The 26,276-nt window shown below is 42.0% G+C and overlaps 4 pseudogenes; 2 read left to right on the plus strand and 2 right to left on the minus strand.

The window, feature by feature from the left end:
• Positions 1-13,221: 13,221 nt before the first annotated feature.
• LOC134898062 (5S ribosomal RNA) lies at positions 13,222-13,340 on the minus strand (annotated as a pseudogene).
• Positions 13,341-13,496: 156 nt separating this feature from the next.
• On the minus strand, positions 13,497-13,614 carry LOC134896708 (5S ribosomal RNA; annotated as a pseudogene).
• A 6,289-nt stretch (positions 13,615-19,903) lies between these two features.
• LOC134896709 (5S ribosomal RNA) lies at positions 19,904-20,021 on the plus strand (annotated as a pseudogene).
• A 156-nt stretch (positions 20,022-20,177) lies between these two features.
• Positions 20,178-20,296, plus strand: LOC134898063 (5S ribosomal RNA; annotated as a pseudogene).
• Positions 20,297-26,276: the final 5,980 nt, after the last annotated feature.

Raw genomic sequence — 26,276 nt, forward strand, 5'->3', positions numbered from 1 at the left:
CCGATGTTGGTTTGGAGCGGATTAATCGCTCGTGCGAATAGTTATGGACATAAGAAGTTTATGTCCATTTACTATTATTTGCACTTAATTATCCATGCGGCGGGAAACTCAGTTTCCCTCCCACCTGAGCTGTTGGAAATAGTCACAGCCCACCTGTATGAATCAACCTATGACCTTTTGTTATAATGCGAAGCCGAATTCCTGTGTCCAATGAACAATGAGATTGTAGGGACCATTGAATTGTATTGTGTGTGGGGCATAAATAGACAAGCCGATCACATCCAGCTCACTCTTCAACGGTTATCATTGCTGAAAATCGGGAGCTGGATGTCCAGAGGCGCATGCGATCGTTTCCCCTTGTGCGTAAGTGTTTCTCCGCAACCATATTGTTCTTACTGTTATTGTGGGCCATTTCTCTCTCTCTCTCTCTCTCTTCTCCTCTTTCTCTCTTATTTTTCCTTAAAACGTAATTGTATTGTATTGTATTTCCTGTGTAGTTATCTGGTTAGGTAGTCTATGTTATATTGTAGTGTATGACTTGTATTGTGTTAATTCTTTTGCAAGTATATCATTCATAATATATATTTATTAGGCGTTGGACCCTAAGCCCAGGTATCTGTGTATTTCTTATAGTGTTTAGTATTCTCAGAGCGTCGGTGACGCTCGAACAGCATTTGGGTTAATAAGGTTACACTAGGTTGCATCTACACCCTATTTCTACACTAAGGTTTTACTGCATAATATACTGTTTATGGTTTAGATATAAAGGTTTAACATTGTGAGCGTCAGCGCCGCTGGTGATCTCCTCGTGGTCCCGAGCATCCGCTACGCTATAGCGAATCATTACGTTAGACGGCAGCCAATAGCGTGCCTGCCTGTGATCTCTTGGCCGTGAGCGAACGTGACGCTTGAGCGTCTCGACTACGGCTAAGCGATTGCTACGCAACGAGCGTACCCTTACGGTACTCCATACGTGAATAGCGTACAGTGTTCTTAGACCTCACAAAGGGTTTTATATAAGATAAATATTTAGCTTTATCAATTGGCGGCTCGCCCGTCCTTCACATATCTGCACTAGGTAATTTCAGCAGACATTATCCAGCAGCAAAGGGCGGGAGGTCATATTCCTCGTAGTGCTGTTTGGATAAGCGTCTGCTTCGCTTAGTAAAGGGTGCTGAAGGAATCCGGGACCGGAGGTAAGAACAAAACGATAGTGTCTTTTTAAAACTGTTTATTTCTGTCTTGCGTACACACGCACGCATATCTGCATTTATTTTCATTCGTGTATTTTCATATATCACTCTCCTGTTTGCCATTGTATAATTGATAAACGTACTAAGAGAGATTTGCCGCTATTCCATAGTTAAAGAGTAAAGGTAATACAGTTAAGGTATAGAAATACACACAGCTCTACCTAAAGGTAAAAGGAGAGATTGGTGTGGTGTGCGGTAGATGATCGAGGATCATCTACATTGATAAAACGTGTTAGTTGTGTTATGGTAGACAAAGATTGGTGTACACGTGTCTCTAACATAGGGAGACTCGCGTACGCAAAGGCCGACGCACGCAGCGTAAATTACGCAACGGAGCGTCTGGGTACGCCCACGTAACTTAAGTCACACGATAGTGTTGATTTTTAAGTAACGCAACAGGCGATAAATAGCGCAAATCTACTTTAAATTCGAAATTTAAATTAACAGATCCTTCTCCTAATTTGTAACACATCTGGTCTAAAGAGAAATTTCTGCGCAGAAATAGAAATAGAAACAAAAGTGTACATGTGGTGAGTGAGTGTTTTTACATACAATTTTGAGGTTGAACCAAAAGAAATCATCGAGTTCTCGTGAGGTACATACGTGTAAGTGACATGCACGGTGGCTAGGGAGGCATCCTTGGTTAAACATAAAATTTGAGCATTAGAGTATAGCAGACCAGGAGGTCATACTGTAGCAGACCAGGAGGTAATAACAGACCAGGAGGTCTAGGTACAGCAGACAAGGAAGTCCGCTATACAGTCCACAGGCACAACACCAAAAAAGGGTTGGTGCAACACCCATATAGGCCATACAAGCTCTTGCTGAAGGAATTCGCAGCCGCAATTTTCGATTCCGCTGGTCGCTCCGTACATAAGATTAGTTGCTTATGTGCTGAACGATTGTACCGCACGTAATTGTGTGCATTAGTAAACCTGACCGGTACTATTTGTGTACGAAGGTCATAAACGCTATTTGTACATTCTGACGTGATTTGTGTAATTTTTTATTTTTACAAAGGGAAGTTCGCTGGTCACTCAGGAATTATCCAACAACCTCACCTTTACTGGAAAGAGTAAGTGTTCTGCGGATATCCCTCGCATGTTCCAGTAAACAAAGGTTAATAGGTGCCCTGGGTCGAGTACGCCAGCACCATATCGGTGTGATCAGGTCGTATTGGTCGGTGTGGGCAGAGTGAGTAAGGTGCTCGGTAAACCTTACCGTCAACCTATCGTGAATATCTTGGTTTTTTGTAAGGGTCCGTAACACCTGCAAATTATGGGGGCCAGTTGTTCAGGAAGGGGGCGATCAACCTCGGTTCGGGTTGATTCCATAAACCGACCAGTCGGGTCGGCAAGGTACGTAATGTGTGAAAAGTACGGAAGTCACACAGAAGCTTTATGTGATGAATGGGAGAGAATGACAGTACATGACGGGGAGAAATTCCCAAGAGTAGGTAGCTTCAGCACAGAAGTGTTAACGAATTTAAGGAGAAGGATATGTCTCATTAAATCAGCAAAGAGACGAATCAAGCATTATGATTATTTGCAGCTGTGGCAACAGGAGGGTGACATACAGAGAGGATTGGCTCAGGCGGCGGGATCTGGCTCGATCAGGAAACTGATAGCCACGGCCCCACCGCCACCATACATATCAGGAGAGAAATTGGTTGCGGAGAATGACGCACTAAGGTGTAACAAACAAACACTTAGCAACTGTGTAAATGTTAAAGATAATGTTAACCAATTAACCAATGCAAGTATTAACCCGTGCAAGTTGTACCCTGTTTTGAACTTTCCCCAGGAGTGTGATCAAGAGGACGAATCGGCAACAATATCAGCGCTCTCTCTAGCAGCCACCATATCAGAAACAACAGTAGGCACGGCCCAACCCATAAGATTAGTAACAAAGCCCCCTAGCGGAGGGACAGGTGAGGTCGTATCAACGGGTAAGTACGACACCATACACTATGCTGAAACTATTTCACCACAAACTGCAGAATCTACACAGAATGATGTTGTTAGAATTAATCCTGTTAAGGTAATAGTAGTGCCAAATGGGAAAACGGACACTTCAGGAGTCACTCCTGTTAGGAACATCGCCATGTATAGCCCGTTTACCCGAATGGAATTAAGGACCATAGTGTCTGAATTCCCTGACCCTAGAAAAGATTTAGTTGCTAGCCAAAAATACATCAGAGACCTAGGAAACACTTTAGAGCCCAATAATAAAGATTGGCAAGTACTGCTAAGAGCTTGTTTACCCTCCAATGTCGACGCAACTCAATTTTTAGCTGACTGTGGATTAGATCAGGATGTACCTCTTACAGATGTGTACAACAAAGATAATGTAAAAAGAATAAGCTTACAGTTAAAGGAGTATTTCCCAGCGGTAGTTAAATGGAACAAGATATTCTCTATTAAACAAAAGGAGTCAGAAACAGCTGCAGAGTATTTTCACAGAGCATTATCAGAGATGGCAAAATACACAGGCATAGAGGACATTAAAACAAACATAAACCATCGAGAAGTAGCAGTATCGGTACTGATGGATGGTTTAAAAGAGTCATTAAAGACTAGGGTACAGACCACACAACCATGTTGGCGAGGTCTGTCTGTGGCTACTTTGAGAGAGGCTGCTATTGATCACGACCGGAATATCACCAGACACAGGGAGTCACAAGGTGATAAGTTAATGTCAGTAAGTATACAGGCCCTGACCACAAAACAGCCTGTGTTAATATCACCAAACCCTGTGGGTAAGTCAAATGTGGTAACATGTTATTTTTGTCACAAACAGGGACACTTTGCACGAGACTGTAGATCGAGAAATGTACAAAAATCTTATCAACTGCCTAGACAACGACACGACACACGACATTGGGATCAGGGTCCACAGAGACGGAGTTATGAGCCACATACAGGGGAAACAAAAAGATACCCCCCGAACAGAGACTGGCACGCCTCTGGTAGTTCCCAGCTAACTCCCTCACAAGTAGTTGCTGCCAGCGGGATTCAGGGAGGTCACCATACCCAATAGGGGTGTGGCCATACCTGTAATCTGCAGCCAGTAAAATTGATTGCAAATCTTGGGAGTGAACCAGAAATTGCAATCAATGTAGCTGGTAAATCATTAAACTTTCTTGTAGATACAGGGGCGGCCAAATCAGTGATAAATTCGACAGTGGGCATGAGAACCACTGGTAGGACAATTCCAGCCATGGGAGTAACAGGAGTAGTCCAGCATTACCCTGTTAGCAAACCAGCTGAGATTACAATAGGGCCTTTACATACCAAGCATTCCTTTTTGCTGGCTGCATCGGCACCGACCAATCTCCTGGGAAGAGACTTACTGTGTAAAATGGGGTGCGTCATTTATTGTACTCCTGAAGGTGTATTCTTGGACATACCTGAGAATCACGCTCAGGAAGTGCGAGACATGTTAGACTCCCCATCAAAATTAATGTCACATACCATTATGACAAATAGGACTCCCTCCCAAGTAGAAGAAATGACATCTCAGATACCAGAGTCACTTTGGACTAAAGATGGACAGGACACTGGATTAATGGCAAACGTAGCTCCGGTAGTTGTACAAGTAAAAGATGGTAGGATAGCTCCAAAAATCCCACAGTACCCTCTGAAGCCAGAGGTGGAGTTAGGAGTTTACCCAGTAATAGAGCGCTTGCTACAACAGGGCATTCTGGTAAGAACGTCCAGCACTGCCAATAGTCCCATCTTCCCTGTGAAAAAGAGTGGGGGGAGGGGTTACCGGCTAGTGCAGGATCTAAGGGGGATTAACAAAATAGTTGAGAGTCAGTTCCCCGTAGTGCCAAATCCAGCTGTCATCCTAATGCAAATCCCTCCCACTGCGAAATTTTTCACTATTATTGACCTCTGCTCCGCTTTCTTTTCGGTACCTCTGCACCCTGACAGCCAATATTTGTTTGCATTCACATACAGAGGAGTCCAATACACATGGACTCGATTACCACAAGGATTCATAGATAGTCCAAGTATATTTTCCCAGGCTTTGCATGATTGTTTACAGTCTTTCCAACCAGAGAGTGGATCAGTATTAATACAGTACGTGGATGATCTACTACTGTGTTCTGATTCATTGGAAGCATCCCTGAAGGATACGAAACAGCTCCTGTTTCATCTTTCAGACACTGGACACAAGGTTTCCAAAGACAAGTTGCAATTATGCCAAACTAAGGTAAAATATTTGGGACACTGTCTAACACAAGGACTGAGACACCTGACCGCTGATAGAATTCAAGCAATTAGAGACATGACTCTGCCACAAACCCAGCAACAGATCAGAACGTTTTTAGGAATGTGTGGGTATTGCCGTAACTGGATCCCAGGGTTTTCCATTCTAGCGTTACCCTTGCAGGAGATGGTCTCCTCAAACAAACCTGATCGGATTTCGCATACAGACGAGTCTGAGACAGCATTTGAGAGACTTAAACAGTGCCTAACGCAGGCACCAGCATTAGGTATGCCAGACTATGGGAAACCCTTTGAACTATACGGAACAGAAAGTGCTGGTTGCGCGGCAGGCGTACTAACCCAAAAGCACGGTGATGCCAGCAGGCCAGTAGCATATTACAGCGCTCAGCTAGACACGGTAGCGCGATCCCTCCCCACATGCTTGCGAAGCGTTGCTGCGATAGCATTGCTAGTAACGAAAAGCGAAGATGTAGTGCTAGGTCACAACCTCACAATTCATACACCACATGCAGTGTCAGCCTTGCTGAATTCTGCCCAAACCAGGCACGTCTCATCAGCGCGGTTTACAAGATGGGAATTGGCACTAATGGCCCCCGTAAACATCACCATAAGGAGATGCAGTGCATTAAATCCTGCAACGTATCTCCCAGGTGTGCCTGGACAGGCACAAAGGGTGGAGGATGAGAGTGGTGGGGAAGGAGGATTTAATACAAAGGAAGACACACATGATTGTATGGAATATTTGACCCAAAATTTTACCGCAAGGCCTGACATCAGTGACAACCCACTGGAAGATGTAGAACTTACGTTCTACACGGACGGTAGTTGTCATAGACAGTCAGACTCGGGAGACTTGTGTACTGGATACGCAGTCGTAGACGACCAAGGCACCATAGAAGCGGAACCGCTAGGCCCACCTCACTCAGCCCAGGTTGCTGAACTGGTCGCCCTAACCAGAGCATGTGAATTGGCTAAGGGCAAATCAGCCAATATCTACACCGATTCTAGATACGCATTCGGGGTAGTCCATGATTTCGGAGCCCTATGGCGCCTCAGAAATTTCATGACGGCAGCTGGTACACCGATAGCGCATGCAGCTCACATAAAAAGGCTTCTAACAGCGATACAGGAACCCGACAGAGTGGCTGTTATCAAATGTAAAGCACACACATATAGCCAGGACCCAGTATCACTTGGTAACAGCCGAGCAGACGAAGCTGCTAAGTTAGCAGCTGGTACCCCCAGACAGACAGACACCACACAACTGATGGTATTTAATACCATCAACACACAGAAGTTGTGTGAGATGCAAAATTTGTGTTCCACACAGGAAAGGGCAGTCTGGAAGGCAAAAGGATATGGCCAGGAGTCCTCAGGACTCTGGACGGATGGACACGGTAAACCAGTGGCCCCCAGAGCATACCTTCCATGTTTAGCTGAGGCAGCTCACGGGCTGACTCATCTGGGCAAGGAAGGTATGTGCAAGTTGGTAAGAGCATATTGGTGTGCCCCAGGATTTTCATCTCATGCGAGTAAAAGAGCAATGTCATGCCTTACCTGTTTGAGAAAGAACATCGGAAAGGCAATACCTACAGAACCATGTCATATCCCACCTGCCGGCGGCCCTTTCCAGGTAATACAGATTGACTTTATTCAATTACCCCCTTGTCGAAATTTGAAATATGTACTTGTTTGTATAGATGTTTTCTCAAATTGGGTCGAAGCATTTCCGGTGGCCACAAATACCGCTATGTTTACTGCTAAGAAAATTGTGCAGGAATTTGTATGTAGATATGGTATCCCTAGAATTATCGAAAGTGATAGGGGTACCCATTTTACAGGTGATGTCTTTCAAGGAATGTGTAAGTTGATGGGAATTGATAGCAAGCTGCACACTCCATACCGTCCACAGGCGAGTGCGAAGGTAGAAAGAGTGAACAGCACTATTAAAAATAAACTGAGCAAAGTTATGGCAGAAACAGGATTGACATGGCCAGAAGCTTTACCCATTGTACTGTACAGCATCAGAACCACTCCCAGGTCCCCTCTTAATCTGTCTCCCTTTGAAATCTTGTTTGGTCGACAACCGCATGTTATGATTAACCCTCAGGATGATTTTAAGTGAAACAATGAAGTGACTGTAAAATACTTGATTAACATGAGTAAACAGTTAAGGAATCAAAATGATAATCTGAAGTTGGTGATTCCTGATTTACCAGATAGTAATTGTCATGACATTGAACCTGGGGATTATGTAATGATACGGAATTTTCTACGCTCAGGTTGCCTTATTGACAGATGGGAAGGACCATACCAGGTCTTATTGACTAGCACTACAGCATTGAAGGTTGCTGAGAGAGAGACTTGGGTTCATTCGTCCCACTGTAAGAAGGTTGCTGATCCAGAGAGGTCCCGTGATAAGGAACAGACGGTAGAGGTTGTATCAATGGAGTGTCTGTTCCAGGAGGATTGAGGCGGCACCTGAGCATTGAAAATCACAAGACCAAAAGCAGTTGTCGATCCCCTGTTCCCTTTTATTGTTTTTCTCCAACTTCCCATCCCCTCTCCCTCAAATTATTTTTTTCCCCCTTCTCATTCTTCTCCGTTTCCTCCTACAAGATGGACTTGCCCCAAGAGACTGTGATCCGGATTTTCCTGTTGACCATGATGTTGACCAGAGCAGTCTGTTCCGGCGAGAGTACCATGGAGGTCGAGAGGGGTTCTGGAATGGGTTCTGATGATAAAGATGGAGGCGTAATTTTCCAAGAACAACTTAACCAACAAGTAAAGGCGAGTATCAGAAAACGATCCGATAGCATTGACAATAGAAGGAATTGTGAAGGATTGTTAGCTGAAGAAAACTGTATCTGTAGGCTCTGTAACAACGTAGTGGAGGATGGGTGCATTAAGAAATGCCAATCCAGTTTTAATATCCACATGGACCGGCATCCATTGAGTGACTATCACTCCTTAGTGGGTAGTGTGTTAAATAAAACAGATTGTTGGGTATGCTCTCAAGTACCTCAAGGTCATAGCAAATCAGGGCTAGTACCATTTCCTTTAACGTTAGGGGAGGTACTTGAGTTAAGCGGTGGGAGACCGGTGGACAGGAGGTTTAATATCTCCAGCCCTCCTAGTTTGAAGCTCCACCAATACCATGTGGATAGGTCCCTATTATGTTTTAACATCTCCAATCCCCGAAAGCCGGGAAATTGGGAAGTGTCATGGAGTAATCAAACCATGACCTTTTCGCATAGAGCAGATAGAATGCCTACAGATACAGAGCTTATACGCCACATAGCCAGTAGAGGAAAATCTTTCCGATATAGGTATACCTTAGGAAATAGGATTACGAGAGTTGGAGAGGTATCACCAGGATACTGTGCACATATCGTACAACCTGATACGTGTACTAAGCAGATGGAAGAATTAGGGTTAGGAGATTTCACATGGAAGGTGTGTAATATGGTTATGTCCTACTCCGTCCCATATGTTCTCCCCGATGATGCATATTTCATATGCGGGAGAAAGGCGTATAAGTGGCTTGCCCCAAACTCTGAAGGATTGTGTTATATTGGAAAAGTACTGCCTGAAGTAATGACTGTATCACATGACAAAATGAAAGACATACACCGTGTTGCCCAAACTCCTTATACTCACACCCATTACGAGCACGTAGTTAAACGGCACCTGATAGAAAGAACAGAGCATCCGGCCTCTGACATGATCCATGAATCCACCGGGATTCAGTTTCTAATCGCGTTAGACATCACTCGCACCGCCAGAGGAGTGTTGAATTATAAATACATATCTGCGCTCGCAAATTTGTTAGACAATATCACAGAAATGTATGATGACACGTTTAGGTATACTGGAAGAGAACTTCAAGCTTATAAAACAGAACTAGTTCAGCATAGAATGATTCTCAATTATCTCACAGCAGTAACAGGTGGATATTGTGTCACACTGGCAACACAATACGGCGTGAAATGTTGCACATATATTACGAATAGCACCGAGGACCCGGTCGAGGTCATAGACCAAAAGATGGACGATATTCTCCAACTGAAGTGGGAATTTCGCAGGAGACACAATCTCACTCTTGCTGCTGTAGGTAATGAGCTGACTGGTTGGGTGTCATGGTTGAACCCGCGAAATTGGTTCTCTGGTTTAGGAGACTGGGCTCAAGGAGTCATAATGGATGTTGGGAAGTTTCTCCTATGTATCTTAGGTGTTATCATAACGATTGGCTTGATATTTAGATGCGGTCAGGCTTTAACGAAGTGTAAACGAAGTACCAGGGTGATGAGTTTAGGGAGTGAGGAAACTGTAATTCCAATGGATTTGATTTATGACCCAAATGTAGAAACAATGATGTGATGAAAATGCGATTTCTACGGTCCGTTTCTTTCACCTGTTTTTCCGTTTCCTCCAAGGTAAAAAGACCCACTTGGACGAGGAATTTGATGAGCCGATATACAGACAACAGATTGATTAAAGAAGAAGTTTTGACAACCTGATACGCAGATTTTTGATGAACTTTGCCATAGATCCCCAGTTTCCCTAGAAATTTTAAAATTACGCTAGCCCAACACTTTTGTAAATCTATGGACATTGACAAAGCTTTTTGCTCGCACCTAATGGGCAAAAGCACAAAGAAGACTGCATTCAACAGACACCGAACAAGACTTCAACCGACAAATGTTCATTTACCTGACATAGAATACCACTACATTTACCGTAATTATGTCTTTTCTTCATCTCTACAACCTTCAGGTAATTACACACATAGTATATGGAATACAGGCACAGATATCAGCAATCACATATTCCCCCATTCATGTATCATCAACTAAAATGTGCTCCCCATTTTGTTACAACCACAGCCGAAAAGAGCTCGGTAAAGTTTGACAGCCCATCCACAGACCCGTACCGCGGGATAAGAAGGAATTCAAATGTATACTTCGCAATACCTCGAAGCTTGATTTAAAACACGTACGGCACGATGATACATGACCCCCAAGCACGGATTCATACACACATGCTTCTGCTATCTCACTAGGTCATACCCTTTTCCTACCTTCTCCTCTCTCCTCCCTACCCAACCATGTAAATGTATTAACCCCTGACATATATTTTTCTCTTTTTGAAATGTTTTAGGAAGTGGCAGTTATTGTTGACTGCCAAAGGGTGGACTGTCAAAGTCAGAAAAATATCTCTATACACACTGCCATATTTGCACCTCATACACGTCCGCGCTGCGCATGCGTACGCTCTCCCGTGCGTGCGCATACTCACAGTCGCGGGCACCCGCTGGCGCACGGTATGCGTATTTACGGTAGAGTTTATGTGATCGTAGCGTGCGACTCAATCGTTGCATATTTTCACTATATAATGTATTTTGTAGATCATGGTCCCTTTGATAGATTCTGAAAGTTTAGTTAATATAGAATGTTCCTGGACAGAGGGATCCCTCTTTGTATTGTACGAAGTGTCTAACAGGAGTCATACAGTGGTGTTTAGTATCCATCGGAAGAACATTTAAAGAGCAATATTCCGGTGTTGGTTTGGAGGGGATTAATCGCTCGTGCGAATAGTTATGGACATAAGAAGTTTATGTCCATTTACTATTATTTGCACTTAATTATCCATGCGGCGGGAAACTCAGTTTCCCTCCCACCTGAGCTGTTGGAAATAGTCACAGCCCACCTGTATGAATCAACCTATGACCTTTTGTTATAATGCGAAGCCGAATTCCTGTGTCCAATGAACAATGAGATTGTAGGGACCATTGAATTGTATTGTGTGTGGGGCATAAATAGACAAGCCGATCACATCCAGCTCACTCTTCAACGGTTATCATTGCTGAAAATCGGGAGCTGGATGTCCAGAGGCGCATGCGATCGTTTCCCCTTGTGCGTAAGTGTTTCTCCGCAACCATATTGTTCTTACTGTTATTGTGGGCCATTTCTCTCTCTCTCTCTCTCTTCTCCTCTTTCTCTCTTATTTTCCCTTAAAACGTAATTGTATTGTATTGTATTTCCTGTGTAGTTATCTGGTTAGGTAGTCTATGTTATATTGTAGTGTATGACATGTATTGTGTTAATTCTTTTGCAAGTATATCATTCATAATATATATTTATTAGGCGTTGGACCCTAAACCCAGGTATCTGTGTATTTCTTATAGTGTTTAGTATTCTCAGAGCGTCGGTGACGCTCGAACAGCATTTGGGTTAATAAGGTTACACTAGGTTGCATCTACACCCTATTTCTACACTAAGGTTTTACTGCATAATATACTGTTTATGGTTTAGATATAAAGGTTTAACATTGTGAGCGTCAGCGCCGCTGGTGATCTCCTCGTGGTCCCGAGCGTCCGCTACGCTATAGCGAATCATTACGTTAGACGGCAGCCAATAGCGTGCCTGCCTGTGATCTCTTGGCCGTGAGCGAACGTGACGCTTGAGCGTCTCGACTACGGCTAAGCGATTGCTACGCAACGAGCATACCCTTACGGTACTCCATACGTGAATAGCGTACAGTGTTCTTAGACCTCACAAAGGGTTTTATATAAGATAAATATTTAGCTTTATCAGAATGTACTGTACTTATTGGATTGTATTGATGTAAAGGGAGAAAGAATCCAGATATGCCAAGATCTCTCATGGCCATGGTTGCAACAATGCAAAGCATTGAAACCACTCACAGATGACCTCTGCAGAAATAATGTGAATTACCTTTGGGGCAGTCCCGTCAATCTTCAAGTTACTGTACACATAATGAGGAGATGGATGTTCCCTGTACCTCAGCTGGCTTGTCATTTTTCTACACATTTCTGAACTTGAGAGTTGGACATTCCAGGTTGGAAAGATCTTCTTTACCAACTTGACCTAACAGACTCTCTCTCTCTCTTTCTCTCTCTCTCCATGATGGCGTAGGAACCCTGTCAAACAGTTCAAAGATCCAAAGCAAAAGGTAGTGGATCCACTAGCCCCACCCCCATCATTTGACTTATGACCCCTTAGTCACATTCTTGGTTGCTCTGAGTGGTGTACCATCCCCTCATATCGTTTCCCACCTCATATTGCCATAATTGAGCCTCCCACTTATCCCTTCCCCCCTACCCACACCCCCCTTTGGCTTGCCCAGGGTTTATACTTCCCCTCTCCTTAAACTTTTCATTTAAATTTGACTGATAACATTGTTTTAGTATCTATAGCTGAATACACATTTAAGGATTATCTGTCCAATCTGGCTCATTGAAATGCAATTAGAAAGGACAAGAGGGAAAGACAAAAAACCCTTGTTTGGGAGCACTCATTTGAAAAGATAGAAATGATATGTATAATGAAAAAATATTAATACATAACCTTTATTTTAATCCTTGAATAAAAAGAGAAAAATGTTGGACAAAAATTAGGGCTCGTGTGTGTAAAAATCTTGTTTAACCTTTTTAGCAAATGAGGTACAAGATGAAAAAACGGTGAAAATATCAGTGCAGTAGTAAGGGATACCAGGTGGTCTCATTGAGATACAGGGTATCCAGAAAGTCACTGTAATAGCCTGAATTAGGATATCAATGATGGAAGCAGTATGCACAAATACTGGATTGGATCAAAATAAATCTCAAAAAGGAATGCGAAAGAAGTGAAGCAAGGACTGTGATCAAACTTCCCTTGGTGGAAGGGGGAGGGGTGGTTGGGGAATTGAATGTGGTGGGGTGAGTAACACTGGGCCCACTGTACCTGGTATTCTCAGGAGGTTTCCCGTCCTGGTACTGGCCAGGCCGTACCTGATTCGCTTCCGAGATCAAAATGGAATCGGGCGTATTCGGGGTAGTAAGACAGTGGGCCGTGATCAAAAATATAAAAACGGGAAGAAAGAGGGCGAGACACTTCTATTTTCTGTACTCTGGTGAGTCAATACCACGATGGTCTGAGACAGTTTTTCCAGATAGGAGAATGTGTGTGAGAGGGTTTTGTAGGATGTATAATTCTCTCTTAAAAGTGGCCCACTGCACCTGGTATTCTCAGGAGGTTCCCCTTCCCAATACTGACCAGGCCATACCTGCTTAGCTTCCGAGATTGGACAGGATCGGGCGTATTCAGGGTAGTATGGCCGTGGGCCGCAAATAAGGGGGAACAGGGGGTCACATTCTCCTTACTGTATTTCACATATCTCAGCACAAAATAGTATGGAATGGTATTTACAGAAAGGAGTGTTGAGGAGTCTGCGAGTGCAGAGTTGCTGATAAATAGGAGAAAAACCCACAATACAATATTATGAGTTCAAGGCTGACTCATAAGGGTATTTTTTAAACATAGATTGTGCAGTATTGCTTATTCCAAGTGCGGGGTTGTTTGCTGAGTGGGGGAGACCCACAATGCAAATTGTGAGCTCAAGGCTGGCTCACCGGAATTATAAAGCACCAAATGTGCAAAATTCCTTGCTTCTAGGAAAAAATAATGATGAAATAAAAATGAAACTAAGTAAGTAGCTGCATGCAGATTCTAGAGCTCAAGGCTGGCTCACAAATAAAAACATAAATGCATTCTCTTGAGAGCTGACATGTCAGTGCAGAATAATCGAAAGTCTTTGGCACTTAGATGCTGCTATTCATAGAGAACAGAAAAAGTGATAATAATACACTAATGTGCACACTTAATGGCAAGGCTGTAAATGATATCCATGAAGGCATAGGCGGGGAAGTAATAAGATAAAGTATACAATCCTATTAGTTCTATTAACGCTGCTCGTTTTGCTGTATAATTTTAAATGCAGAGAGCAGGTTGTATAGTGAATCAAGTCCTGAGTAATCTACGATATGTTACCGCTGCCGCAATGCGTGCGGCCAGTGTTCTCCAGGGATCCACCAACGTTCCCCCGCTGACAGTGAGAGACGCGGGCGCCCGCTTCCGGATTGGGCGTTGCCGCGGTGACGTCACCGAAGGACGTCTTTCTCGATGTACGTTTCACCGGGGTGGGCTTGGTCACGAGAGCCTCTCTCTATTGCTCTCCAGTGACCAGTATATGAGTACTGAGCTGACCAATGGGATTATCGCTGAGGTGATGGATGTGTGGTTGGGCCAATAGGGTAATTGCAGGAGTAACAGGTGCGGCCATTTTGGAGAAGGGAAAGGGCTATCAGGAATGAAATGAGAGTGGGGAAAAGAAATGAATGTGCTGAAGCAGAGGTGAATATGGGTATTGGTGGTTAAGAAGGGAAAATGGAATGAAATGGGAAGGTGGATTGGATGAAAATAAATATTAATGTAAATATAAATGAAAATAAATATAGATATAGATAAAGATAAAAAAATAAATAAATAATAAATAATAAATAATAAAAATAAATAAATACTGGGATTAGGGTAGAAGGAGGTTGGGGAGGGGAAAGGGTGGGGCAAAGTGGTGTGTGTGTATGTAGGCGTGATGGAGTGGTGGAGAAGCTTGAAGTGTGAGTATTGGAATAGAGGGGAGAGGGGTGAGGGGAAGGGCGAAAGAAAAAAATGAAATGTGAATGTAAATATGGGGGGAGAAGAAGGGGGGAAAAAGAATGAAATGAAATTATTGGTGAAGGATTTAGTGAATGATGGGTTGTAGGGGAAAGTGGGAAAGAGGGAAGGGGGGGAAAGGTAAAAAGGAGAAGAAGAGAGAGAAGGTAAAGTGAGGAGTGAAAACAGGACAGGGTATACCTGGAGTGAAGGTGGGGATCAAGTATTTTAATGGAGCTGATGAAAGTTAGAATGATGTTCCAAACTGGACCATCAGATACTGAGGATCACCCAGACTCCAACTCAGAACAAAGAGATCCCTTCGATCGCAGGAGAGATTCCAGTTTTCACTCAACATCTTCTTCGGCCTCTTTTTTAGAGGAAGGCAGGGGCAGAGCCCGTGGATACCCTGCAAAACAAAAACCAGGCGGGGCGGTAGGAAGAACACCAAGACAAAGATGGCGCTCACCACAGCAGAGACGATACCCCTCCAGGAAACAGAAATAACAAATAAAGATCCCAAGCTTAGAATAATCAACCTCTCTACACATGTTCTCACACAGGATCAAACCAGTGTTCTTGAAAAGGGCCTTTCTTTCTCACCAACCAATCTTTTTGACCGTTTCAAGTGGGAAATCAATCTCCGTCTTTTTGGACGTAAACTCCTACTCAAGAAACATTTTTCCAAAAAAGACAGAGATACTTTTCTGCCAGATAATGACACATGTAATTTATCACAACAGGATCAGGATGCTTCAGCCATTTTAGAAGAACTTTCCAATGAACAACCCTCCACATCTGCTCGCCCCATCTGCAGAAATAAATCAACGTTCTATCCACCGGATAACCAGTGTCCTGAAATAAAAGTATTTCTTGACTTGGTGTCAAGAGATTTTGACACACTCTACCGACGTCAGAAATCACGTAAAATCATTGGCAACCTGTCCAGAAAACAGAAGGAAGCTGTGAAGGAAATACAAGAATGGGATGATGTACAGATCAAGATGTCGGATAAAGGAGGCAACATAGTTATTTGGCCTACCACATTGTACCTTAAGGAAGCCAACAAACAACTCAAGGACACCTCCTGCTACAAGATGACTTTATTTGACCCAACACAGAACTTTTCTATTCTTTACTCTCGGATCATTGATAAGCATCTGCAGCACGGCACTATTACCAAAATAGAATGGGAATATCTGAATACACCACATCCTAGAACACCAACACTATATCTGCTACCTAAGGTCCACAAAAATGTAGATAACCCACCAGGACGTCCTATCATATCGGGCAATGGGGGCCTTCTGGAAAAAGCTAGCTGTTTCTTGGATGCTCACTTGCGACAACATGTCCTCAGCCTACCATCATACGTCAAAGACACGACAGATGTACTCAAGAAAATTCAAGGCATATATTTGGAGGACTCCCACATATTGGTGGGATTAGATGTCGAATCCTTATATACATCCATTCAACACGATTTGGGCCTGACAGCAGTCAATTACTTCTTAAACATGGAAGGCTTTGGTGACTTCCAAGAATTCCTCCTGGAATTACTCAAATTCGTGTTGAATCACAACTACTTTCTATTCAACAACCGTTTCTATATTCAGACTAGAGGCACAGCTATGGGGGCGGCATGTGCCCCCACCTATGCAAACCTCTTTCTAGGCTGGTGGGAACGTGAACTTGTATTTAGTGACGATCAAGAAGAGTACACCAATCACATTGTAATCTGGATACGTTACATCGACGATATCTTCATGATCTGGGATGGTACTCAAGACAAACTGGATCAATACATCCGTTGCCTCAACGATAATCAGATCAACATGAAGTTCACATATACCAGCAGTAATTCCAGTATCCCATTCCTTGACCTTAGGATATACCGAGATGAGACCAACACCATAGCCACAGAGATTTTCAGAAAAGCAACTTCAACCAATAGTCTGCTCCATTCAACCAGCAGTCATTTTCCACCCACCATTAGGAACATTCCTAAAGGCGAATTCCTCAGGTTAAAAAGAAATTGTACAGAAGACTCTACATTTCAAACAAAAAGCTTTGAACTGGCAACTAGACTCAAGGAGAGAGGATATAGTAATAGACTTATCAAAAAAGCCAAATCTGAAGTACAAAAAGTGGAAAGGGAGTCGCTGATTTTCCCGGCTGAGAAAACCAAAGCAGACAAGAATGTTTTACGCTTCATTGGAGACTTCTGCACAAACTGGAAGGACGCCAGAAAGATTTTGCAAACACACTGGCACATCCTCAAAATGGATGAGGATCTCTCGGACCATGTAGGTCAGAACATCAACATGAGTTGGAGAAGGGCACCGAACCTCAAAGACAAGTTAGTAAGAAGTTACTTTTCACATCCCTCCAAACCAAGACCCCTCAAAGGCAGCTATCCATGTGGCAACTGCAAGTTGTGCCCACATATCACAAATTTAACAGAAGTAACGGACAGATTTGATCAAAAGATCAAAATAAAGGACTTCTTCAACTGTAGAACAGAAAACGTGATTTACTGCATCACATGCACATGCAACCTGAGATATGTGGGCATGACATCTCGCATGCTTAAAGTGAGGGCACTTGAACATATGAGCACAGTGAGAAATGCTAAATCTGATCTAGCCCAGTTCAAGAAGCTCACCACAGTTGCCAGACATTTTCTAAGATTTCACAACAGCCGAGTAGAGGACCTTAACATTTCAGGCCTGGAACACATAAAAATGGGCCTGAGAGGAGGAGATTACAACATGACACTTCAGAAGAAGGAATCAGAATGGATTTTTAAATTGGACACCCTCATGCCCAAAGGCCTGAACGAAAATATCAATTATAGCATCTTTCTCCGTACCTAATTTCCAGTTTGGAACATCATTCTAACTTTCATCAGCTCCATTAAAATACTTGATCCCCACCTTCACTCCAGGTATACCCTGTCCTGTTTTCACTCCTCACTTTACCTTCTCTCTCTTCTTCTCCTTTTTCCCTTTCCCCCCCTTCCCTCTTTCCCACTTTCCCCTACAACCCATCATTCACTAAATCCTTCACCAATAATTTCATTTCATTCTTTTTCCCCCCTTCTTCTCCCCCCATATTTACATTCACATTTCATTTTTTTCTTTCGCCCTTCCCCTCACCCCTCTCCCCTCTATTCCAATACTCACACTTCAAGCTTCTCCACCACTCCATCACGCCTACATACACACACACCACTTTGCCCCACCCTTTCCCCTCCCCAACCTCCATCTACCCTAATCCCAGTTTCCCGCAACCAAACAACATTTTCACTCACTGCCCCTTTTTTCTTTCACATCCATCTTTTCCTCATTTCCTCATTTCCCCACATTCCCCATTCCTACACATCCATTTATCCTCACAATTCCTATTTTATTCACATCCATTAATTTTTTTATATTTTTATTTTTTATTTTTATTTTTATTATTATTATTATTATTATTATTATTATTTATATTTATTATTATTTATATTTATTTTTATTATTTATATTTATTTTTATTATTTATATTTATTTTTATTATTATTATTTATATTTATTTTTATTTTTATTTTTATTTTTATTATTATTTATATTTATTTTTATTTTTATTTATATTTATTTTTATTTTTATTTTTATTTTTATTTATTTTTATATTTATATTTATTTTTATTTATATTTATTTATTTTTATTATTTATTATTTATTTATTTTTTTATCTTTATCTATATCTATATTTATTTTCATTTATATTTACATTAATATTTATTTTCATCCAATCCACCTTCCCATTTCATTCCATTTCCCCTTCTTAACCACCAATACCCATATTCACCTCTGCTTCAGCACATTCATTTCTTTTCCCCACTCTCATTTCATTCCTGATAGCCCTTTCCCTTCTCCAAAATGGCCGCACCTGTTACTCCTGCAATTACCCTATTGGCCCAACCACACATCCATCACCTCAGCGATAATCCCATTGGTCAGCTCAGTACTCATATACTGGTCACTGGAGAGCAATAGAGAGAGGCTCTCGTGACCAAGCCCACCCCGGTGAAACGTACGTCGAGAAAGACGTCCTTCGGTGACGTCACCGCGGCAACGCCCAATCCGGAAGCGGGCGCCCGCGTCTCTCACTGTCAGCGGGGGAACGTTGGTGGATCCCTGGAGAACACTGGCCGCACGCATTGCGGCAGCGGTAACATATCGTAGATTACTCAGGACTTGATTCACTATACAACCTGCTCTCTGCATTTAAAATTATACAGCAAAACGAGCAGCGTTAATAGAACTAATAGGATTGTATACTTTATCTTATTACTTCCCCGCCTATGCCTTCATGGATATCATTTACAGCCTTGCCATTAAGTGTGCACATTAGTGTATTATTATCACTTTTTCTGTTCTCTATGAATAGCAGCATCTAAGTGCCAAAGACTTTCGATTATTCTGCACTGACATGTCAGCTCTCAAGAGAATGCATTTATGTTTTTATTTGTGAGCCAGCCTTGAGCTCTAGAATCTGCATGCAGCTACTTACTTAGTTTCATTTTTATTTCATCATTATTTTTTCCTAGAAGCAAGGAATTTTGCACATTTGGTGCTTTATAATTCCGGTGAGCCAGCCTTGAGCTCACAATTTGCATTGTGGGTCTCCCCCACTCAGCAAACAACCCCGCACTTGGAATAAGCAATACTGCACAATCTATGTTTAAAAAATACCCTTATGAGTCAGCCTTGAACTCATAATATTGTATTGTGGGTTTTTCTCCTATTTATCAGCAACTCTGCACTCGCAGACTCCTCAACACTCCTTTCTGTAAATACCATTCCATACTATTTTGTGCTGAGATATGTGAAATACAGTAAGGAGAATGTGACCCCCTGTTCCCCCTTATTTGCGGCCCACGGCCATACTACCCTGAATACGCCCGATCCTGTCCAATCTCGGAAGCTAAGCAGGTATGGCCTGGTCAGTATTGGGAAGGGGAACCTCCTGAGAATACCAGGTGCAGTGGGCCACTTTTAAGAGAGAATTATACATCCTACAAAACCCTCTCACACACATTCTCCTATCTGGAAAAACTGTCTCAGACCATCGTGGTATTGACTCACCAGAGTACATAAAATAGAAGTGTCTCGCCCTCTTTCTTCCCGTTTTTATATTTTTGATCACGGCCCACTGTCTTACTACCCCGAATACGCCCGATTCCATTTTGATCTCGGAAGCGAATCAGGTACGGCCTGGCCAGTACCAGGACGGGAAACCTCCTGAGAATACCAGGTACAGTGGGCCCAGTGTTACTCACCCCACCACATTCAATTCCCCAACCACCCCTCCCCCTTCCACCAAGGGAAGTTTGATCACAGTCCTTGCTTCACTTCTTTCGCATTCCTTTTTGAGATTTATTTTGATCCAATCCAGTATTTGTGCATACTGCTTCCATCATTGATATCCTAATTCAGGCTATTACAGTGACTTTCTGGATACCCTGTATCTCAATGAGACCACCTGGTATCCCTTACTACTGCACTGATATTTTCACCGTTTTTTCATCTTGTACCTCATTTGCTAAAAAGGTTAAACAAGATTTTTACACACACGAGCCCTAATTTTTGTCCAACATTTTTCTCTTTTTATTCAAGGATTAAAATAAAGGTTATGTATTAATATTTTTTCATTATACATATCATTTCTATCTTTTCAAATGAGTGCTCCCAAACAAGGGTTTTTTGTCTTTCCCTCTTGTCCTTTCTAATTGTAGTATAACCTACAAAATTCCTGGGAGCACCGCCAATCACTAGCAGTTCTATATCTACTTAACAACTGCATGTATATTGGTCTGTCATTGTTTACATTTATTTCTATACGCTAGCAATAATAATTATCTAGTGCGGTTCCACAAAATACATGTTCTTATACATTCCTTGGTACTGAGGCCTTTTCCTCAGCTCTTTGGACCCAGCACAGATACCCTGGCCCTTAGCCCAGGCCACAAATAGAACATTTGTTTCATTATTGATCTATCTTGGGCGTTTTTCCTTTATACACCTGTTTAAAAAGAAAATCAAGATACACCACCTCTCTCTCGACTTCACTAACCAAAATATGAGTACTTTCAGTTTGAAAACTGAACTGAAGAATAAAAGATCAATTGAGGATTTAGATACCATTTTTCCCATCAAGATTCCCGATCCCATCCCTGAGGCTAATTGGGAAAATGACCTCTCCCTTTTGAAGAGAACCCTGCAGAGACGCATCAGAGTTGATTGGGATCTAACTAGCTTAGAACATTATTGCAGACAAAAAATATCCCCACGAGGCCTACGACCAAAACTTTTTCCCTCATTCGAACTGTCCACAGAAAATCTACGCAAAGATTGGGAATTATGTCTCCTAAAATGCTCTCAGGATCTGATGGGTATCCTAATAAAACACAATCATCTAATACTTGAAGAGTGTACTAAAGAGATTGACAATCTTGGTCAGAAACTAGAACAATGGGAAGGAAATCCCGCTTTTCAAGATCTTTTTGGCAAAATTAAAAAGGATCTAGAGTCGTATGAGGACAACATCATTGAAAGAAAAAAGACCAAGTTTGCAAGAGACAAGCGGGATTTTACCACTGGACATATCTTTAAATGGACTCAACAAATCCGTAGGAGAGACGTGACAAGACGAGAATATACACCATCATCCTCTGAAGTCGAACCATCAGATACTGAGGATCACCCAGACTCCAACTCAGAACAAAGAGATCCCTTCGATCGCAGGAGAGATTCCAGTTTTCACTCAACATCTTCTTCGGCCTCTTTTTTAGAGGAAGGCAGGGGCAGAGCCCGTGGATACCCTGCAAAACAAAAACCAGGCGGGGTGGTAGGAAGAACACCAAGACAAAGATGGCGCTCACCACAGCAGAGACGATACCCCTCCAGGAAACAGAAATAACCAATAAAGATCCCAAGCTTAGAATAATCAACCTCTCTACACATGTTCTCACACAGGATCAAACCAGTGTTCTTGAAAAGGGCCTTTCTTTCTCACCAACCAATCTTTTTGACCGTTTCAAGTGGGAAATCAATCTCCGTCTTTTTGGACGTAAACTCCTACTCAAGAAACATTTTTCCAAAAAAGACAGAGATACTTTTCTGCCAGATAATGACACATGTAATTTATCACAACAGGATCAGGATGCTTTAGCCATTTTAGAAGAACTTTCCGATGAACAACCCTCCACATCTGCTCGCCCCATCTGCAGAAATAAATCAACGTTCTATCCACCGGATAACCAGTGTCCTGAAATAAAAGTATTTCTTGACTTGGTGTCAAGAGATTTTGACACACTCTACCGACGTCAGAAATCACGTAAAATCATTGGCAACCTGTCCAGAAAACAGAAGGAAGCTGTGAAGGAAATACAAGAATGGGATGATGTACAGATCAAGATGTCGGATAAAGGAGGCAACATAGTTATTTGGCCTACCACATTGTACCTTAAGGAAGCCAACAAACAACTCAAGGACACCTCCTGCTACAAGATGACTTTATTCGACCCAACACAGAACTTTTCTATTCTTTACTCTCGGATCATTGATAAGCATCTGCAGCACGGCACTATTACCAAAATAGAATGGGAATATCTGAATACACCACATCCTAGAACACCAACACTATATCTGCTACCTAAGGTCCACAAAAATGTAGATAACCCACCAGGACGTCCTATCATATCGGGCAATGGGGGCCTTCTGGAAAAAGCTAGCTGTTTCTTGGATGCTCACTTGCGACAACATGTCCTCAGCCTACCATCATACGTCAAAGACACGACAGATGTACTCAAGAAAATTCAAGGCATATATTTGGAGGACTCCCACATATTGGTGGGATTAGATGTCGAATCCTTATATACATCCATTCAACACGATTTGGGCCTGACAGCAGTCAATTACTTCTTAAACATGGAAGGCTTTGGTGACTTCCAAGAATTCCTCCTGGAATTACTCAAATTCGTGTTGAATCACAACTACTTTCTATTCAACAACCGTTTCTATATTCAGACTAGAGGCACAGCTATGGGGGCGGCATGTGCCCCCACCTATGCAAACCTCTTTCTAGGCTGGTGGGAACGTGAACTTGTATTTAGTGACGATCAAGAAGAGTACACCAATCACATTGTAATCTGGATACGTTACATCGACGATATCTTCATGATCTGGGATGGTACTCAAGACAAACTGGATCAATACATCCGTTGCCTCAACGATAATCAGATCAACATGAAGTTCACATATACCAGCAGTAATTCCAGTATCCCATTCCTTGACCTTAGGATATACCGAGATGAGACCAACACCATAGCCACAGAGATTTTCAGAAAAGCAACTTCAACCAATAGTCTGCTCCATTCAACCAGCAGTCATTTTCCACCCACCATTAGGAACATTCCTAAAGGCGAATTCCTCAGGTTAAAAAGAAATTGTACAGAAGACTCTACATTTCAAACAAAAAGCTTTGAACTGGCAACTAGACTCAAGGAGAGAGGATATAGTAATAGACTTATCAAAAAAGCCAAATCTGAAGTACAAAAAGTGGAAAGGGAGTCGCTGATTTTCCCGGCTGAGAAAACCAAAGCAGACAAGAATGTTTTACGCTTCATTGGAGACTTCTGCACAAACTGGAAGGACGCCAGAAAGATTTTGCAAACACACTGGCACATCCTCAAAATGGATGAGGATCTCTCGGACCATGTAGGTCAGAACATCAACATGAGTTGGAGAAGGGCACCGAACCTCAAAGACAAGTTAGTAAGAAGTTACTTTTCACATCCCTCCAAACCAAGACCCCTCAAAGGCAGCTATCCATGTGGCAACTGCAAGTTGTGCCCACATATCACAAATTTAACAGAAGTAACGGACAGATTTGATCAAAAGATCAAAATAAAGGACTTCTTCAACTGTAGAACAGAAAACGTGATTTACTGCATCACATGCACATGCAACCTGAGATATGTGGGCATGACATCTCGCATGCTTAAAGTGAGGGCACTTGAACATATGAGCACAGTGAGAAACGCTAAATCTGATCTAGCCCAGTTCAAGAAGCTCACCACAGTTGCCAGACATTTTCTAAGATTTCACAACAGCCGAGTAGAGGACCTTAACATTTCAGGCCTGGAACACATAAAAATGGGCCTGAGAGGAGGAGATTACAACATGACACTTCAGAAGAAGGAATCAGAATGGATTTTTAAATTGGACACCCTCATGCCCAAAGGCCTGAACGAAAATATCAATTATAGCATCTTTCTCCGTACCTAATTTCCAGTTTGGAACATCATTCTAACTTTCATCAGCTCCATTAAAATACTTGATCCCCACCTTCACTCCAGGTATACCCTGTCCTGTTTTCACTCCTCACTTTACCTTCTCTCTCTTCTTCTCCTTTTTACCTTTCCCCCCCTTCCCTCTTTCCCACTTTCCCCTACAACCCATCATTCACTAAATCCTTCACCAATAATTTCATTTCATTCTTTTTCCCCCCTTCTTCTCCCCCAATATTTACATTCACATTTCATTTTTTTCTTTCGCCATTCCCCTCACCCCTCTCCCCTCTATTCCAATACTCACACTTCAAGCTTCTCCACCACTCCATCACGCCTACATACACACACACACCACTTTGCCCCACCCTTTCCCCTCCCCAACCTCCATCTACCCTAATCCCAGTTTCCCGCAACCAAACAACATTTTCACTCACTCCCCTTTTTTTCTTTCACATCCATCTTTTCCTCATTTCCTCATTTCCCCACATTCCCCATTCCTACACATCCATTTATCCTCACATTTCCTATTTTATTCACATCCATTAATTTTTTTATATTTTTATTTTTTATTTTTTATTTTTATTTTTATTATTTTTATTATTATTATTATTATTATTATTATTTATATTTATTATTATTTATATTTATTTTTATTATTTATATTTATTTTTATTATTTATATTTATTTTTATTATTATTATTATTTATATTAATTTTTATTTTTATTTTTATTATTATTTATATTTATTTTTATTTATATTTATTTTTATTTTTATTTTTATTTATTTTTATATTTATATTTATTTTTATTTATATTTATTTATTTTTATTATTTATTATTTATTATTTATTTATTTTTTATCTTTATCTATATCTATATTTATTTTCATTTATATTTACATTAATATTTATTTTCACCCAATCCACCTTCCCATTTCATTCCATTTCCCCTTCTTAACCACCAATACCCATATTCACCTCTGCTTCAGCACATTCATTTCTTTTCCCCACTCTCATTTCATTCCAGATAGCCCTTTCCCTTCTCCAAAATGGCCGCACCTGTTACTCCTGCAATTACCCTATTGGCCCAACCACACATCCATCACCTCAGCGATAATCCCATTGGTCAGCTCAGTACTCATATACTGGTCACTGGAGAGCAATAGAGAGAGGCTCTCGTGACCAAGCCCACCCCGGTGAAACGTACGTCGAGAAAGACGTCCTTCGGTGACGTCACCGCGGCAACGCCCAATCCGGAAGCGGGCGCCCGTGTCTCTCACTGTCAGCGGGGGAACGTTGGTGGATCCCTGGAGAACACTGGCCGCACGCATTGCGGCAGCGGTAACATATCGTAGATTACTCAGGACTTGATTCACTATACAACCTGCTCTCTGCATTTAAAATTATACAGCAAAACGAGCAGCGTTAATAGAACTAATAGGATTGTATACTTTATCTTATTACTTCCCCGCCTATGCCTTCATGGATATCATTTACAGCCTTGCCATTAAGTGTGCACATTAGTGTATTATTATCACTTTTTCTGTTCTCTATGAATAGCAGCATCTAAGTGCCAAAGACTTTCGATTATTCTGCACTGACATGTCAGCTCTCAAGAGAATGCATTTATGTTTTTATTTGTGAGCCAGCCTTGAGCTCTAGAATCTGCATGCAGCTACTTACTTAGTTTCATTTTTATTTCATCATTATTTTTTCCTAGAAGCAAGGAATTTTGCACATTTGGTGCTTTATAATTCCGGTGAGCCAGCCTTGAGCTCACAATTTGCATTGTGGGTCTCCCCCACTCAGCAAACAACCCCGCACTTGGAATAAGCAATACTGCACAATCTATGTTTAAAAAATACCCTTATGAGTCAGCCTTGAACTCATAATATTGTATTGTGGGTTTTTCTCCTATTTATCAGCAACTCTGCACTCGCAGACTCCTCAACA

This window comes from Pseudophryne corroboree, chromosome 3, assembly GCF_028390025.1.
Source record: "Pseudophryne corroboree isolate aPseCor3 chromosome 3, aPseCor3.hap2, whole genome shotgun sequence".
NCBI classification, from domain to species: Eukaryota; Metazoa; Chordata; class Amphibia; order Anura; family Myobatrachidae; genus Pseudophryne; species Pseudophryne corroboree.